A 19493-nucleotide genomic window follows, 5' to 3' on the forward strand; every position below is an offset into this window, starting at 1 on the left:
TGGGCTGGCTACATAAATAGCTCCTTGGTTCAGCTTCATTTGCTGGATTGGTCCTGTCCAAACCCCCTGTCTGAATCCCTTCTCTGCCCCTTCCTCCTGGACCCTTGCCTCGCCTTGCCGCCCCTGGAGCCTTGCCTCGCCTGTACCCCTTGCCTGCAACCTTTGCCTGCACCGCTGTGAAGTTCAACCACCGGAGCAAGTCCAGAGCCTTGCTGTGCCTAGATAAGGAACCGTCTATCGTTGTTTTAAACTGTCTCTATGTCCATGCCTTCGCTAGGTAGGTCCGGCAGTTTGCCGCTACCTTGTGTTGAGAACTGTCTCTCTGTGTTCTCTGTACGTCTCCCGGCCCTACGTCCTGCTCACTAGGAGGGGTTCTGAATCTGTGTAGAGACCCGACCCCAAGTCCTGCTCCCAAGGATGGGTTCCGGGTCTGCGTTCCTGTCCTCTCTAGACCAAGGCTTGTGTTCTGCGTTCCTGTCTCCCAAGACCAAGTCTCTGCGTTCCTGTCTCCCTCGACCTAGTCAAGGCTTCGTGTTCTCGTTCTGTCCATTTGCCTCGTCCAGCCCAGGAGTACCGTGCCCAGCCCGGTGCTGGGGTTCCCTCGTCCTGTGTTGGGGTTCCCTCGTCCTGTCCAGGAGTCTCTCGTCCTGTCCAAGCCACGTTCAAGACCAACAACAACAAGTTCTTGTTCTCGTTCTTCTTCTTCTTCAGGCGCTGTCACGGGGAGAATGTACAAGCTCTTTGCAGATGCCTCCTGAATTGAACTCCAAACTCCGGGAGGCCCCGAGCTCTAACAGCGTCGTGCTAACTGCTACTTTACTGTGGCCTCACAAATGTCCAAATGAACCTGTTTCTCAAAGAGAGTGACATTATATCACATTGAACGCGAAGATACAAAGCAGCGCCTGCCCGTATTTAAAACTCTTCCCCAATTACAGAAGTCAACGCATAGGAAGCGAGGTCCCTCTGCAACAATTCGAGCCCTTGATGAACAATGGAAAGTTTGTTCTGCACAGATGTAGGTCTCCTGAGTTGCATGACACGTAAATATACCAGCCACTACCTACTCCTTCCTGAGGTTTGCAAGGGTATCACGAAATTTCTTTCAATGCTTATCATCAGCACCCATTTTCTCACTTCTCTACACCTACATTCTCATGCTCCGGCTCATTTGACAGCACTTGTCCTTCACTGTAGAAATCCCCGTAGTACATAACCTATTAGTAATACAACATTTCCTTACCACTTGCTATTAGTTTCCCCATATGTAAATTTATGCTTTAAACAAATACACAGTGAAAGCTAACGCTATCCTTTTTCTGAGTTCCAAAGCATTTTTGGATCTGTGCCCACTCGGTTCGTATACCTCAGCCCCATGGCTCACTACCTTTCCGGTCATTACATAGGACCTATATAAATATTTGATTTCTGATTCACGGTGAAAACAACTGGGAATAGCAAATAACTGCTAAAAAAAAACATTTACATTTATTTAAAGCTACAAGTAAAATAATTTATTACTTAAATAGAGAAAAAAAATTCAGCAACAATTATAGAGCATAATAAGAAGTCATGCCATGGTTCCCGCTTTTTCTGGCGGACAGCCTTCCAGTGGTCACCGATTTTAATTCCACTTCCCATTCCAGTTCCGATATCTCCATCCATGGCCTCTACTAACGCGATGAGGCTACATTCATGAGGGAGGAACAACGCCTTATATTCCGTCTGTGTAGCCTCCAAACTGTTAAAATAATCATTGATTTTCGAACTTCCAGTAATGGCTCCCACTCTCTTTCCTCCACCATTTCCCATCCGCTTTTCCCTCTCTTAACTTATCTCCTTACCTATCCATTGCCTCCCTCTGGTGCTCTTCTTCCCACTCCCCACCCCCTTTTCCTTCCATGTCCTTCTGTCCTCTCCTATTTGATTCCCCGCTCTCCACCCCCTTATTTCTTTCATCAATTAATTCCCCAGCTCTTTATTTCACCCCTCCCCCTCCAGGTTTCACCTATCACCTTGAGTTTCTCTCTCTCTCCTTCCACCCTCCTTTTACATCTACTCATCTTTTCTTTTCTCCAGTCCTGCTTAAGAGTCTCGGTCCGAAACGTCGACTGGTCTCTTTTCCACCGATGCTGCATGGCCTGCTGAGCTCCTCCAGCATTTGTGTGTTTGCCTACATACTTCTATGTTGGACAAGGTATGTTTTTTGTGTATATGTGCGTATCTTTATGCTTCAGTGTTCGTGTGTATATGCACTGTACATGTTTGTGGGTCTGTGTGTGTTTGTATGCACTCGTGTGTGCGTGTGTGCGCCGGCAAATGGTGAAGGAGAGAGAGAGATCCAAGGAAAAGTACATGGCAGTGTGCATTTCAGGAAGTTAACCTGAGTAGTCCTCATGCTGTTCAGAATGTCCTCGAGGGGATGCATATTACGACCCTGAAACACACTTTCAAATCCCGTCACTCTCATTAGGAGCAATTTGAATTATGGTCAAAAGAACGTAAGATAGAGCAGCAGAATTAGACTATTTGGCCTATCGAGTCAGCTCCGCCATTTCATCAATTTTTCTCTCAGCTCCAATCTCCTGCCTTCTCCGCGTATCCCTTTACACCCTGACCATCAAGAAACTATCAAACTCTGCCTTAAGAAACCATAAGAATTGGCTTCCATGGATTCCCGATTCTCTGCTCAAGAATTTCTTTGTCATCTCCATTCTAAAAGGACGCCACCCTATCCTGAGGCTATGACTCTCCCGCCTTAGGAAACATTCTCTCCTCAGGAAACATCTCTCCTTGTCCACCATTCGATATGTTTTAATTTGGTCACTGCTCTTTCCTCTGAATTCCAGTGAATCCAGGCCCAGAGCAATCAGACGCTCATCGTTTGACAGGCCATTCAATCCTGGAATAATTTTCAGAACTTCCTTTGAACCTTCTCCAGTTTCAGCACATCCCTTCTATTAAAAGGCGCCCAAAATGCTCTCAATACTCCAAGAGAGGCTTCATCAGTTCTTTCCAAAGTCTCAACATTACATCTATGCTTTTATAGTAGAGTCTTCTTGAAATGAATGCTAACGTTGCATTTGCCTTCCTCACAGCAGACTCAAACTGCAAATTAACCTTACGGAAATCCTGCACAAGGACTTGCAAGACCTTTTCACCTCAGTTTTTTGTATATTCTCACCATGTATAAAGTAAAGAGCTTTTTCATTTCTTCAACCAAAGTGCATGACCATACACTTCCCTACACTGTATTCCATCTGTCTTTTATTTGCCCATTGTCCTGATCTAAGGCCATTTGTACCCCCTCTACTTCCTCAAAACTGCTACTCCTCCACCTATCTTCATATTATCTCCAAACTTTGCAACAAAGCCATCAATTCCATCATCCAAATCATTGGCATATATCGTAACGAGAATCTGTCCCAACACAGACTCCTGTGGAATACCACTACTCACCAACTGCCAATCAGAAAAGGGTAACTTTGTCCCACTCTTTGCCTTCTGCCAATCAGCCACTGGTTGTCACGCAAGATTTTCCCTTGAAGAAACCATGCCAATATGGCCTATTTTATCGTGGGCATCCGGGTACCCTGAAACCTCATCGCTATAATCGTCTCCAACATCTTTACAACCACAGCGGTCAGAATTACCGGCCTATAATTTCCTTTCTTCTGCCTCTCTCCCTTCTTGAAAAGTGGAATTACATTCCCAATTTTCCAGCCTTTCGGAACCATTCTCGAATCTTGGATTTCTTGAAAGATCACTGCCTCCATAATCTCTTTAGTCCCCTCTTTCAGAGCGCCGTGGTGTACATCATCCGGTCTAGGTGCGCTATCTACCTTCGGACCTTTCAGTTTCCAAGAGCCTTCTCTGTAGTTTCGGTAACTTCATACACTTTATGCTCCCTGATACATGAAACTGCCACCATACTTCTAATGTCTTCTACAGTGAAAAGTTAAGCAGAATACTTATTCACTCTGTACACCATTTCTTTGTCCTCCATTGTTACCTGTCCAGGATCGTCGTGCAGCTGTCTGATATCCACTCTCGCCTCTCTTTCACATATCTGAAGAATTGTTGGTATATCTTTCATGTTATTGACTGGCTTATATATTGGTATTCCATCTATCCTACTTAATGACATTTTTAGTTGACTTCTGTTAGTTTTTACAGTTCCTTATCTTCTAGCTTACTACTGATTTTTGCTCTATTTCATGTCCTCCTTTTGGCTTTGATGTCGGCTTTGACAACTCTTGTGAGCCATGGTTATCTCATATTTCCTTTAAACTACATCTTCCTCTTCAGGATGGATCCTCCGAATTCCCTTCCAGAAATTCCAGCCATTGCTGCCCTACTGTCATCACTACCAAAGTTCGTTTCCAATCATTGCTAGCCAACTCCTCTCTTGAGTTCCCTTTACTGCACTGTAATACTGATACATCTGACTTTAGCTTCTCCTTCTCAAAGTTCAGGCTGACCGCGACCATGATATGATCACTTTCCCCTACGGGTTCTTTTACCTTAAGCTCAGTAATCAATTCTGCTTCATTGCCAGTCGAGAATAGCTATCGCTTTGTGGGTTCAATCACGAGTACTCTTAAAAGCCATCTCGTAGGCAGAAATCCTGCTTCCTGGAATCCAGAACCAACCTGATTTTACCAATCTACCTGCATATTAAAATCCCCCATGACTATTGTAATATTGCCCTGTTTGGCAGGCATTTTCTATCTCCCGTTGTAATTTGTAGATCACACCCTTACTACTGTTTGGGAGTCCGAATACAATTCACATCAAAGTCATTTTATCTTTGTAGTTCCTTAACTCTATCCACAATGATTCAACACCTTACGAACTTATGTCAATTTTCTCATTATTTGATTTCATTTTTTACCAGCTTTGCCTTCCTGCCTGTTTTTCCAAAACATTGTGTATCTTTGGACATTAAGGTCCCAGATATAATCTTCCTTCAGCCATGATTCAGTGATGCCTACAATATCATACCTGCCAATCTGCAACTGCGTTTCAAGTTTATCTACCTTATTCTGTATACTGCACAGATTCAAATATAACATCTTCAGTCCTGTCTTCGCCTTCTTCGATTTTGTCCACCTTTTCCGTTGCAGCTCATTCTCTTGATTTCAATTTTGTCCTAACAGAAGTCTCTCCTCAGTACACGTTGCCTCTGCTTGTAAATCAGCTACGTCATATTCAGCGTTATCAGCTGACTTTCCTCCGATACTTCTTGCACTGAAATATACGCCACTCAGGACACTAGTCCCACCATGCTCAACCTTCTGATTACTAACTTTGAGTGGGGTCTTACCAGCATCTGCCTCTACAACCTCTCCACTAACTGTTCTGCTGCCCTGGTCCCCATCCCCCTGCATCTCTAGTTTAACCCCACAGTGCAGCATTAGCAAACCTTCCCGCTAGGATATTAATCCCCATTCAGTTCAGGTGTGAACCGTCGCTTCTTTACAGGTCTCATCTTCCCTGGAAGAGAGCCCAATGATCCAAAACTCCTATGCACCCCCCCCCCCACACACTTTTACACCAACACGTTAGCCACGGTATAAACGGTATTATCTTTGTAATTCTGGCCTCACTGCTCACTGGCACGGGGCACAGGTAGCAATCCTAAGATCACAACCCTGGAGGTCCTGCCCTGTAACATAACACCTAACTCCCTGAACTAACTATGCAGAACCACGTCACTCGTCCTATCCATGTCATCGGTACGTACATAGACCACGACTTTTGGCTGTCTCCCTCCCATTTAAGAATGCTGGGGGCTCGATCTGAGATATCCCGAAACCTGGCAACGGGACACAACATACCATGAGTGAATTTCGTTCTCGCCCACTGAACATCCTGCTGTTCCCCTAACTAACGAATCCCCGTATCACTACCGCATGCTTATTCTCCCCGCTTCCCTTCTGTGTCCCAGAGGCAGACTCAGTGCCAGTGACCTGACCACCGTGACTTTCTTATGTTACGTCATACCCGACAATATCCAAAGTGGTATACTTGTTGCTAAGGCGGGATAGACACAGGAGTAGTCTGCACTGGCTCCTTAACCCTTTTCCTCTTCCTGGCTGTCACTCAATTTCGTGTGTCCTGCACCTTGGGTGTAACTACCTCATTACATATCCTATCCATCACCCTTCAGCCTCCCAAATGATCCGGAGTTCTGCCAGTTCCATTTCCAACACGTCAACGCGGTTTTTCAGAAGCTGCAGCTAGATACACTTCTCGCAGTTGTACTCATCAGGGACACTTGAGGTCTCCCTGTCTTCTCACATCCCGCAAGAAGAGCATTTCACTATCCTGCCTGTCATCCGACTGCCCTAGCTGAGCAGACATAAAGAAGAGAATGAAACTAACCGTAACCTTGAGCTTTCCTTTTGCTTTCTCTGACCGAAGATTCGCTTCTCTGAAGCTTCGAAGAACTAAAGCCTCAAGGTCACCATACTGACTCTTTCCACTAAGACGAAGGCCACTGCGCTTGCCCCTGGCTTGTTTTACTTTGATCTTGCTAATTAATCCCAAACGCCGATTGCTCGCTGATCAAAATTTCTTTTCGCTCTAGCGACATGCTATTGATCTCACTGACATCCCTTCCTCTCAAAACTTCTGAAGTTCGAATTGGCCGCTGGTCAAAACTGTTTTTCGCTGTAGCGACCTGCTGTTGCCTTTTGTACTCGGGCAGTGGACCTGATTGAAGCACCCTCCTCTCAGAACTAATCAAGTATTTCTTTATTAATTATGCATAAACATACAATAAAGTTACTGGCCATGTAATTACCAGAGCCGTTCTGTTTACTAATATTTTTCGGAAGTGTTATGATAGGGTAGAGAGTTGAGATCATTTTGCCTGGTTACAGATTTCAAATACAGAAGTGTGCAAAAGTTTGGGCACCCCTGGTCAAAATTTCTGTTACTGTGAATAGTTAAGTGAGTAGAAGATGAAGTAATCTCCTGAAATCATAAAGTTAAAGATGAAACATTCTTTTCAACATTTTAAGCAAGATTAGTGTATTATTTTTGTTCTGTGCAATTTTAGAGTGAAAAAAAGGAAACGAGCACCATGCAGAAGTTTGGGCACCCCAAGAGATTTGAGCTCTCAGATAACTTTTACCAAGGTCTCAGGCCTTAATTATCTTGTTAGAGCTATGGCCTGTTCACAGTCATCGTTAGGAACGGCCAGGTGATGCAAATTTCAAAGCTTTATAAATACCCTAACTCCTCAAATCTTGCCCCAACAATCAGCAGCCATGGGCTCCTCTAAGCAGCTGCCTAGCGCTCTGAAAATTAAAATAAATGATGCCCACAAAGCAGCAGAAGGCTGTAAGAAGATGACAAAGCGTTTTCATGTAGCCGTTTCCTCAGTTCGTAATGTAATTGAGAAATAGCAGTTAACAGGAACGGTGGAGGTCAAGTTGAGGTCTGTAAGACCAAGAAAACTTTCCGAGAGAACTGCTCGTAGGATTGCCAGAAAGGAAAATCGAAACCCCCGTTTGACTGCAAAAGACCTTCAGGAAGATTTAGCAGACTCTGGAGTGGTGGTGCACTGTTCTACTGTGCAGCGACACCAGCACAAATATGACCTTCATGGAAGAGTCATCAGAATAAAACATTTCTTGCGTCCTCACCACAAACTTCAGCGTCCGAAGTTTGGAAAGGAACATCTAAACAAGCCTGATTCATTTTGGAAACAAGTCCAGTGGACTGATGAAGTTAAAATATAACTTTTTGGCCGCAATGAGCAAAGTTATGTTTGGAGAAAACAGGGTGCAGAATTTCATGAAAAGAACACCTCTCCAACTGTTAAGTACGGGGTTGATCGATCTTGCTTTGGGCTTGTGTATTAGGAGTTGCACGGGGAACATTTCACTGGTAGAGGGAAGAATGAAATCAATTAAATTCCTGAAAATTCTGGAAACAAGCATCACACCGTCTGTAAAAAAGCTGAAGGTGAAAGGAGGATGGCTTCTACAACAAGATAATGATCCTAACCACACCTCAAAACCCATAATGGACTACCTCAAGAGGCGCAAGGTAAGGTTTTACCATGGCCCTCACAATCCCCCGACCTAAAAATCATCTAAAATCTCTGGATAGACGTCAAAAGAACAGTGCGTGCAAGATGTCCCAAGAATCTCACAGAACTGGAAGCCTTTTGCAAGGAAGAATCGGCGAAAATCCCCCAAACAAGAATTGAAGGACGTTTAGCTGGCTACAGAAAGCGTTTACAAGCTGTGATACTTACCAGAGTGGGTGTTACTAAGTACTGATCATGCAGTGTGCCCAAACTTTTGCTTCGGGCCCTTTTCCTTTTTTGTTATTTTGGAATTGTAAAAGATGGAAATGAAAAAGTAATCTTGCTTAAAATATTGGAGAAATATGTCATCTTCAACTTTATGCTTTTTGGAAACCAGTTCCTCTTACTCGCTCAGCTATTCCCAGTAACAGAAATTTTGACCAGGTATGCCCAAACTTTTGCATGCCATTGTACTACAGCACATCAGTTTATGGAGGGAGCAGGTTAAGAGAAATGAAGATGTAAAAGTTTCATTTAACAGGCTGTCATGTTTGATGGTAAAAGCTGATACAATCTTGGTATTTAAGAGGAGATTTTCTGACTGGCACATGATTATACAGATATAGCACGGCATGGATCATGTACAGACATTTAGGTTCAGTCGGCATCCTGTTCGGCACCGACATCGGAGGCCACACGGGGCCGTTCCTGTGATGCATTTTTATTACGTGGGCAGACTACTGGGGAATATACATTCAGAGGCCACTTTATTAGGTACCCGGGTGTGGTCTTCAGGCTCTCAGTAAAATTAACAACGTTTGCTGTGCTTGCAACAATGTCTATACGCTCCCTGGCCATGTTATTATGAACATTTGTAACTCCTCTGCTGCTGTAGCCCATCTACGTCAAGATTCGAGGTGTTCTGAGTTCAGATTTGCTCTTCTGAAAACCACCGTTGTAACGCCTAGTTATCTAATTTGCTGTCGCTTTTTAGTCCGCTTGAACCAGTCTAGCCGTTTACCACTGACCTCTGATTAACAAGGATTTTTTTCCCGGAAAACTGGCGCTCAGTGGATGTTCTTTGTTTATTTGGTTTCCGCACCATTATTTGTAAACTTTATAGAGGGTCGTGCGTGAAAATCCTTGGAGTTCTGCAGTTTCTGAGACACTTAAACCACTCGGTCTAGCACAAACAACTGTTCTACAGTCAAAGTTACCTCGGTCACATTTCTTCCCCATTCTGGTACTTGGTCTGAATAACATCTGAACCTCTTGATCATGTCTGCATGCTTTTATGCATTGTTTTGCTGCCACGTGATTGGCTGATTAAATAATTGGATTATCCAGCAGGCGTACGTGTGTACCTGATAAAGTGGCTACTGAGTGAAAGTGTGGATTGCTAATCGTGTTTCGCATATTTAAAGAAGACCTGTAAGAGGAAGTGTTGAGCACAGCTGTGAAATAGGAAAGAAAAAATGGTTTTCCACGTAGATTCCAGAATTCGTGTGACCAGGTGTCTCACAAAATATTAAGTGATCAGATAAAAGAAAAGAAGTCAAGATGGATCATATTCTTCTAAGAGTATATTGCTGTGCATGAAGGATGCTAAAGCGGACTGAAGACAAAACTGGCAACAGATACTGGAATCTGGAACAATTAGAGCACAATGTTGGAGTGATTGGGCAAATGATAAGGCGTTGAAAATTATGTATTCGTACGGGAAAATGACTTGAATAAAACCTAGCCGGGAAAACGGGATCATTCGCAGGTTATCAAACACCAGAAGCATTACTGCTGTCGTCACAGACTGCTATTATATATATATTAATCATGAGGAATGGAAGCTAATATATGGCAACCAAAATAAGAGGTCAACACGAAACAAGCGAGGAGTAAATTTGTGAAGAGAATCGCAGCACTGTTCAGAGAGAGAGCTTGAAGGGTAATTTGGGTGTCGAAATTACGTCTGAGGTGCAAAAGACAACAAGCTGTTCATGTACAAATATAAATAAATAGCAACAAATAACGAGAACATGAGATAACAAGATAAAGAATCTTGAAAGTGAGATCATTGATTTTGGTAACACTTCAATGAATGGGCAGGTGAGTGTAGTTATCTCCTTTTGTTCAAGAGCCTGATGGTTAGGGATAGTAACGGTTCTTCAACCTGCCGGTGCGAATCCTGAGGCACTTGTACCATCTACCTGATGGGAGCAGCGAGAAACAATGCATCGCCTGGGTGGTAAGTCAGCCTGCTGACTTTGGAATGGAGAATGATTGCATTAGAAAAACACTCTGGAAAGCGGTTCTTGTGCATAAGACGCAGACAGCTGGTCCAGAGATCCATTCGATAAGAGGTATGTTGGACTCTGGGTTCAAGGGGATTTGAGTGTAATGATAGGAGTGTCTCACTGCAACTGTGCAAGGAATGTGATAGGAGAGTTGAACATAGAAGGGGGAAAACGCGCTGGAGGAACACAGAGGGTGAGGCAGCATTTTTGGTCGAGAGCCGTCTCTGGACTAGGCGAATTGGACCACGCCTAGAGAACTGTTAACATTTTCAGACCTTCAAATCCAGGAAATGTGTTATTTCATGAGAGACCTTTCAGTCAGGGAGGGTTAACTGTGATGAATGGGATATAATGGCCGGGATTCCACTCATTGTTTAGAACAGTAAGTGGCTGTGTTATTAAAAAGTATGAACTTCCTAAGGGAAAATGCTGAAGTGGTATGGATATTGAGGGCTTGGCGCCAGCGACATGGTCCAAATGTGGAGCAGGTATGGAAACTGTGGAAAGGGGTAGGGAAGAGGCTTATCAGAACGCTGCATAAATTGAAACGTGTGAGCTCTAAGGAAACGTCGGAAAAACTTGAACCGTTCTCTACAAAACAGCAAAGGCTGATGCAAGACCTGAGAGGGATAGATAGAATCTTTTCCAGAGGGTAGAAATGTGAAATACCAAAAGACGTGATTTTAAGGTTAGAGAGGGGGTAAAGTGTAAAGTATGGTGGGCGTCTGGAATGGGCCACCAGGGCTAGTTGTGGGAGAAGGCAGTTTGTTGCACCTTAAGAGCCTCTTTAGGTAGACACTTGACCGTGACGAGAATGGGGGGAATATGGAAGATACACAGTAGTGGGGTTGTTGCTACACTCAAACGCGCGTGCGCACGCACGCACTTGCAGAGATTGGGAGGCTGGGATCAAAGCCGCTCCCTGGAGCTGTGAGATGTTCGCTTGAAGCAACTCTTTCTCACGTGGTTGCAGCACGATTTCTAGGACTCATATGCAACTGCCGTGAATCACGTTAAAATGTACATAACCTTCACTGTGTCTGCTGTGCACGAATCGTAGTTAAATCACTTGATACTTTAATCGACCCACTTCCAGAAGAGAGCGAAGGATAATCCTGGTGCTGCAGGCAACACTATTGCAGCAGGGCTGCAGGGACTGAATTTAATGACGACTTGGATCACTGCCTGCGCATTTTTGGAAAGTTCCCTCGGTTAAAGTCCCCATTATACTGATTATCTTGCACATCCGAAAGAAGTGCTGGTCCATAAACTAGCTACTATTAATTGCCTCCAGGGAGCAGAGGAGACAAGGTGAAGAAAGGAAAATTAATTAAATTGAAATGATTGCATTTGTCAGACTAAATGAGGCTCCGGTATTTGCTTGCGGACGGTAATTTTACCTTGCTGCAACAAGAAAGGCATAATTGTTTCCACATTTTTGTCAACAGAATTGTATTTTGGGTCTCTCTTCCGGATTGTCTTCAATAAGGAAACACCAGCTTTTTTTTTCCCCAGAGAGGAAATGTCAAGTAAGCGAAGGAATCGTTTCAAGGAGGGAGGATCCTTTAAAGGAGGTTTCCAATGAAAACTTAAAAACTAAAAACATTAAAAATAAAAACATTGATCTTTAACTTTTAAAAAAATGGCAATTTTCGGAGAGCTATGAGCGCCTGGAATGCGTTGTCGGGGGAACTGGCGGATTCGGATAAGTTTGGATAGCAGTTTGAAGAGGCAGTGAATGGAGGTATTACAGCACGTGCAGGCTAGAAAGGCATCATTGTAGAAAAGACATCGTGGGTCCAATGGTCTTTTCTTATGCTGTAATCTTTTCTATTCTATGTTCTAAAGAAGGTAGTCTTACTGGGTTCACCGAACATAGAACACAGAAACCCTACAGCTCAATACAGGCCCTTATTTTACATGTACTTGTTTTAGAAATTACCTAGGGTTACCCATAGCCCTCTATTTTTCAAAGCTCCATGTACCTATCCAGGAGTCTCTTAAAAGACCCAACTGTATCGGCCTCCACCGTCGCCGGCAGCCCATTCCACGTACTCATCACTCTCTGCGTAACAATCTTCCCCCTGACACCTCCTGTGTACCTACTTCCAAGCACCTTAAAACTGTGCCCTCTCGTGTTAATAATTTCAGCCCTACGGAAAAAGCCTCTTACTGTCCACACAATCAATGCCTCTCACCAACTTATACACCTCTGTCAGGTCACCTCTCATCCTCCATCGCACCAAGGAGAAAAGGCCAAGTTCACTCAACCTATTCTCATAAGGCAAGCTCTCCAATCCAGACAACGTCCTTGTAAATCTCCTCTGCACCCTTTCTATAGTTTCCACATTCTTCCTGTAGTGAGGGGACCAGAACTGAGCACAGTACTCCAAGTGGGGACTGACCAGGATCCTATATATCTGCAAAATTACCTCTCAGCTCCTGAATTCAATCCCACGATTGATAAAGGCCAATGCACCGTATGCCTTCTTAACCACAGAGTCAACCTGCATAGCTGCTTCGATCGTCCTATGGACTCGGACCAAAAGATACCTCTGATCCTCTATACTGCCAAATATTTGACCTACTAAAATGAACCACCTCACACTTATCTGGGTTGAACTCCATCTGCCACTTCTCAGCCCAGTTTTGCATCCTATCGGTACCCCGCTGTAACCTCTGACAGCTCCATACTATCCACAACACCCCCAACCTTTGTGTCATCAGCAAATTTACTAACTCATCCCTCCGCTTCCTCATCCGGTCATTTGTAAAAGTTACGAAGAAAAGGAGTCCCAGAACAGATCACTGAGGCACACCACTGGTCACCGAGCTCCATGCAGAATATGATCCATCTACAGCCACTCTTTGCCTTCTGTGGGCAAGCCAATTCTGGATCCAGAAAGCAATATCCCCTTGGATCCCGTGCCTCCTTACTTTCTCAATTCGCCTCGCATGGGGTACCTTATCAAATGTCTTGCTGAAATCCATATACGCTACATCTACTGCTGTACCTTCATCAATGTGTTTAGTCACATCCTCAAAAAATTGAATCAGGCTCGTAAGCACGACCTGCCTTTGACAAAGCCATGCTGACTATCCCTAATCAAATTATGCCTTTGGAAATGTTCATAAATCCTGCCTCTCAGGATCTTCTCCATCAATTTACCAACCAATGAAGTAAGACTCACTGGTCTATGATTTCCTGGGCTATCTCTACTCCGTTTCTTGAATAAAAGAACAACATCCGCAGCCCTCCAATCCTCCAGAACCTCTCCCGTCCACATTGATGATGCAAATATCATCATCAGAGGCTCAGCAATCTCCTCCCTCGCCTCCCATAGTAGCCTGGGGTACATCTCGTCCGGTCCCGGTGACTCATCGAACTTGATGCTTTCCAAAAGTTCCAGCCCATCCTCCTTCTTAATATCCATATGCTCAAGCTTTTCAGTCCGCTGTAGTTCATCCCTACAACCGCCAAGATCATTTTCCGTAGTGAATACTTAAGCAAAGTATTCATTAAGTACCTCTGCTATCTCCTCCGGTTCCATACACACTTCTCGGCATCTTTCTAATTGTGTTCTATAATTTAAACAGAAACAGTTACGAGTGTGTGCCTGCCTGCATAAATTACACAACCCGCCTTCCTTCAGGTTATTTGCATGGTGCATTAGAAATTATGTATGGAACGAAAGGAAGGAGAAGCAAACTTCTCGGTTCGTCTTCAAGAAGGTAATCGTAGGTTATTGTAGAGTGCCACAGCAGCGCATGGCTGGCGGGACGTGATTACAGCTCAGGCCATCGGAGTTCGGAGTTCAATTTCCGGCGACCTACCGTGTATGATCTTCCTGTATGCGCATGGGCTACCTCGCTAGGTCCAACGAAGAAGCTAATGGTAGCTTAGTCACTGTAAATTGTCCTGTGATTAAGCTAGGGTTACGACCGTAAAGCCGTAAGATATAGGAGCAAATTCGGCTATTTGGACCATCGAATCTTCTACGCCATTTCATCATGCCGGATTCTTTTCCCTCTCCGCTGCATTTCATCATAATTGATCCATTTCCCTCCCTGTTTCTCCCCGTAACTCTTCATGCATTGACTAATCAAAATCGGTGGGTTGCTAAGCGGCTTGGTTGGATGGGTCAAAAGGGCCTGTTAAGGCTCTGTATCTCTAAATAATCAATAAATAATCATGTCCGAGGGGTGGTAAACCTACTTCAATACGGATAAATGTCAGGTGATGCATTCTAAAACAGGCAACCCATCGTAGCACTTGGGAAACTAAGGAGCGTCAGGAAACAGAGAGATTAGAAATATCTTCAAAGCGGTATCACTGTTAGGCAAGATGGTGAAGAAAACGCATTTAGCACGCTCATATGTGGCTAAGCTGAAAAGAATGAAGAGAAAGCTACGAGGGTGTTGCCAGGAACTGGAGATTGAGTTTGTTGAGAGTCTGGACAGACTAGGGCTTTACTCCGTGTAATGCAAAGATTAAAGGGCGACTGATAGAAAGGTATGGAAAGCCCTGCCAGAGGATGTAGCCGAGGGTCACACAATTAAGACGGTTAAAATCATTTGGACAGACAAATGCATAGCAAAAGTTTAGAACGATGTACTCCAAACCATGGAAAATGGGACAAGCTCACGTAGGCATCTTGTCGCCATGGACAGGCTGTGCCGAGGGGCCTTTCCTCTTAAACGTATCGTTATGACTCGATGAATTCCTGTTTCTCATGTCTGTTTGGCTTTCTCAGGTTGCAACCAGTACCCTCAAAGGGGAAAATTTCAGATCATAGCGAAAGCTTATTTCGTCCCGAGTTTCGGCCGAAATTATTTTACATATCAGCAAGGGGGATGTTTTCTGAAATAGTAGAAACATGCTTCTAATTATAGGGGAAAAGGCCCACGTGTGTAGGAACAACATTTATTTTCTTGCATCAAAGCAACAGCTCTGAAGCATTGTGTGTGGGCCCATTTTCAGGAACTGAAAATGCCTCTGCAGAATAAAGGGGTGAAGCTTGTGGATGGTCTGCACTTCGGTAGAAGAATATTATCAAAAGAAGGAGCGAATTTAGAAATCGGAGGTTCACAGGGACCCCGTAAGTCAGCGAGTTGTTTTGTTATGTCTCCCCTCTCACTGTGAAAGGGGATACCTGATTTTATTTTTACTTTATTCGGGAGAGAGAGAGAAAGAGAGAGGGGGGGCCTGTGACATGCCAAATTGTCGGGTAATTAGTTTTTGTTGTACTGCATATCATGGTCTTTATTGGGGACATTGCGATTGTATGTTTGGCGGGTGGAGGATGCTGATGATGTTTTTGTTAAAAGTGAGTGGGGTTGGGGGTGGGGAAGCTGCTGCTTGTGCGTGGGTGGGGGGCTTTGTGTTCTAACGTTTTAACTACCAGTCATTCTTTGGGCGCTCTTCCGTTTTTCGTGGACGTCTGCAAAGAAAAACGACTGCAGGTTGTATACCGTATACATTTCTCTGATAGTAAATGGGTCCTCGTACAGTATACGACAAATGCAATGTTAGCATTAATTTCGTGAGGACGAGAATCTAATATTAAAGATATAACGCTGAGTCTTCATAAGTCATTAGACAAATCTCACTTGGAATATTGCGTGTAATTTTGGGCCGCTTACCTAAACAACGGCTGTGCTGGATTTAAATAGGGTCCAGACGGGTTCACCAGAATAAACCCGCGACTGAAATGTTTAACGTATGAGAAAGGTTTGATGGCTTTGGGACTGCTTTCGCTGGAATTTAGAATAATGAGGGGGGAATCTCACTGAAACCTAAGGCATATTGAAAGGCCTAGGTTGAATGGACGTAGAAAGGGTGTTTCTTCGAATAGAAGAGTCTGGGACTAGAGCAAAGCATCAGAACGCAAAGACATTCCTTTAGAACAGAGATTAGAGTGGTTAATCACAGGCGGCTGTGGAAGGCCAAGTCATTGGGGATATTTAAAGCGGAGATTTCTGTTCTTGATTAGTAAGGGCGCCAAGCATTACTAAGAGAAGACAGGTGTATGGGATTCCAAGGTATAATAAATCTGCTACAATGGAATAGAGCATCACACTCGATAAGCCGAATGCCCTAATTCTAGTCCTATGTTTTATGATCATTAACGCTTGGGCACAGATGAAGTTCGTTGAATCAAGTTCCTGTATGATCAGGTATTGTTTGGAAAGAGAAAAGTCTCTTCCCGGGCTTGTCGGGAAATCACCGCTAAACGTTTGAAGGTTGAACCAAACGGCTCCCGTGTTCAGCTTAGGATATGATCACAAAGGTCAGATATAACGTCTTGCTGGGCTTAGTAATAATCCAACAGCCAGCTTCGACTGAAACGGTGAGACAAAACAGGCCACAAGGGAGGTCACAAGGGAGGTCAGAATCGGACCTGCGTGCGACGAAGGTTCTGTTACGTGCTTCACCATCGTGTGGCTACGGACAGAAGCACAAAAAAAATATTGAAATAAATATTGAAATAACCCAACATGCAAGGTGGAGAGAGAAGTACAGTCAAGTTTCCCGGTTTACTACAGGTGAAAAAAGAATCAGAGGATTGTGCAAAGGCTCAGATAGCAAATGTAGAGCAAAAATAAAACCAAGGATGTTCCAAGCTGCTTTATTTCGTAAGGAATCCGGGGTGGCATTTGAGGGCTGGGACAATGTGCTGGGACACGGAATGTGCTGGCTCAAAGGTGCCCGTATTCGTGGTAGGTGATGGCGTAACGTGAAGTGTACATAAGTGGAAACATGGGGACAATGTGAAGAGGCAGAGAGATAAATTATATTATGGCAAGGGCCAATGTGAGGGGCAGAGGAAGAAAAATATATTGATTCTGTATGATGCGTTTATTCTATTCATTCAAAGTATGTGGATTTCACAGGATAAACTGGCACTTAATTGCCCACCCGCCCTAAATTGCCCTTGATAGAGCGGCTTGAGCTGCCGCCTGTAACCGCTGCATAAGATCTAAGTCATGAGAGCAGAATTAAGCCATTCGACCCATTGATTCCACTCGGCCATTCCACCATGGCTGATTTATTATTCCTCTCAACCCAATTCTCCCGCTTTCTCCCTGTTATCTTTGACGCCATTAATAATCAAAAAACTATCTACCCCCCGTTTTAAATAAAACTACTTGGTCTCCACAGCCGTTTGTGGCAACGAACTCCACAGATTCGCCACCCACTAGCTAAAGAAATTCCTCATCTCTGTTCTAAGGAATCCCCTTCCATTCTGAGGCTTTGCGGAGAGCAGTCCTTGAGGAGAAAGAAGCTTTGCTGTTAGGGAGGGAGTTGCTGGATGATAACCCTGCTCATAGTGAAGCAGCAATGTTATAGTTCCATAATAAGATTGTGCGTAGCCGGCAGAATGACATCCAGATGTTCTGCCTATACTTTCTCCACTCTTGCCCCGCTGGTTGACGGAGGTGGTAGGCATGGACCGTCCAGTCTCAGGAATCTTGCTGAGTTGCCGGAGGCAATGTTATCAGTCATCAGACAATCTTATGGGGTAAGACTTCCCTGGTATCGAGCACATTTTCAAAAGAGCGATGCCTCGAGAAGGAGACGTACATTATTTAAGTCCACTGTCTCCCAGGATAAGTCCCCTTCTTATTACTTCTATCAGGAAATGATATACAAGAGCCTGAAGACACCCACTGCTTTACGAATAGCTTCTACTCGTCCGCCATACATGTATACATTATTATATATATAGCTCCATGTACCTATTCAGGAGTCTCTTAAAAGACTCAGCTGTATCCGCCTCCACCACCGTCGCCGGCAGCCCATTCCACGTACTCATTATTCTCTGCGTAAAAAACTTAACCCTGACATCTCCTATGTACCTATTTCCAAGCACCTTAAAACTGTGTCCTCTCGTGTTAGCCATTTCAGCCTGAGGGAAAAAGCCTCTGACTATCCACACGATCAATGCCTCTCATTATCTTATATGCCTCTGTCAGGTCACCTCTCAGCCTCTGTCGCTCCAACGAGAAAAGGCCGAGTTCACTCAGCCTATTCTCATAAACCATGCGTGCCAATCCAGGCAACATCCTTGTAAATCTCCTCTGCAACCTTTCTATGGCTTCCACATCCTTTCTGTAGTGAGGTGACCAGAACTGAGCACAGTACTCAAAGTGTGGTCTGACCAGGGTCCTATATAGCTTGAATATTACCTCTCAGCTCCTAAATTCAATTCCACGATTGATGAAGGCCAATACACCGTATGCCTTCTTAACTACAGAGTCAACCTGCGTAGATGCTTTGAGTGTGCTATGGACTCGGACCCCAACATCCCTCTGATCCTTCACACTACCAACAGTCTTACCATTAATACTATATTCTGCTAGCATATATAACCTACCAAAATGAACCACTTCACACTTATCTGGGTTGAACTCCATCTGCCACTTCTCAGCCCAGATTTGCACCCTATCAATGACACGCTGTAAATTCTGACAGCCCTCCACACTATCCACACCTCCAACCTTTCTGTCATCAATAAACTTATTAACCCATCCCTCCACTTCCTCATCCAGGTCATTTATAAAAATCACGAAGTGTAAGGGTCCCAGAACAAATCCCTGATGCACTCCACTGGTCACCGACCTTCATGCAGAATATGACCCGTCTACAACCTTTCTTTGCCTTCTGTGGGCAAGCCAGTTCCGGATCCACAAAGCAATATCACCTTGGATCCCATGACTCCTTACTTTCACAATAAGCCTTGCATGAGGTACCTTATCAAATGCCTTGCTGAAATCCATATACACTACATCAACTGCTCTTCCTTCATCAATGTGTTTAGTCACATCCTCAAGAAATTCAATCAGTATCGTAAGCCATGATCTGCCCTTGACAAAGCCATGCTGACTACTCCTAATCATATTATACCTCTCCAAATATTCATAAATCCTGCCTCTCAGGATCTTCTCCAACAACTTACCAACCACTGAGGTAAGAATCACTGGTCAATAATTTCCTGGGCTATTTCTACTCCCTTTCTTGAATAAAGAAACAACATCCGCAACCCTCCAATCCTCCGGAACCTCTCCCGTCCCCATTGGTGATGCAAAGATCATCGCCAGAGGCTAGGCAATCTCCTTCCTTACCTCCCACTGTAGCCTGGGGTACATCTCATCCG

At 44.2% G+C, this 19493-nt stretch overlaps 1 protein-coding gene and 1 long non-coding RNA gene across 4 annotated transcripts in view; one reads left to right on the forward strand and one right to left on the reverse strand.

The window, feature by feature from the left end:
• The window catches only part of LOC140190212 (Fc receptor-like protein 5), a 94997-nt gene that overhangs the window by 71112 nt on the left and 4392 nt on the right, over positions 1-19493 (reverse strand). The window lies entirely within an intron of this gene.
• LOC140190214 (uncharacterized) overlaps positions 15350-19493 on the forward strand; it is an 80911-nt gene continuing 76767 nt past the window's right edge. The window contains exon 1 of the long non-coding RNA XR_011883555.1: positions 15350-15434. This is a non-coding gene — a long non-coding RNA (uncharacterized lncRNA). The remainder of the gene's footprint in view (positions 15435-19493) is intronic.

This window comes from Mobula birostris, chromosome 29 (genome assembly GCF_030028105.1).
Source record: "Mobula birostris isolate sMobBir1 chromosome 29, sMobBir1.hap1, whole genome shotgun sequence".
NCBI classification, from domain to species: Eukaryota; Metazoa; Chordata; class Chondrichthyes; order Myliobatiformes; family Myliobatidae; genus Mobula; species Mobula birostris.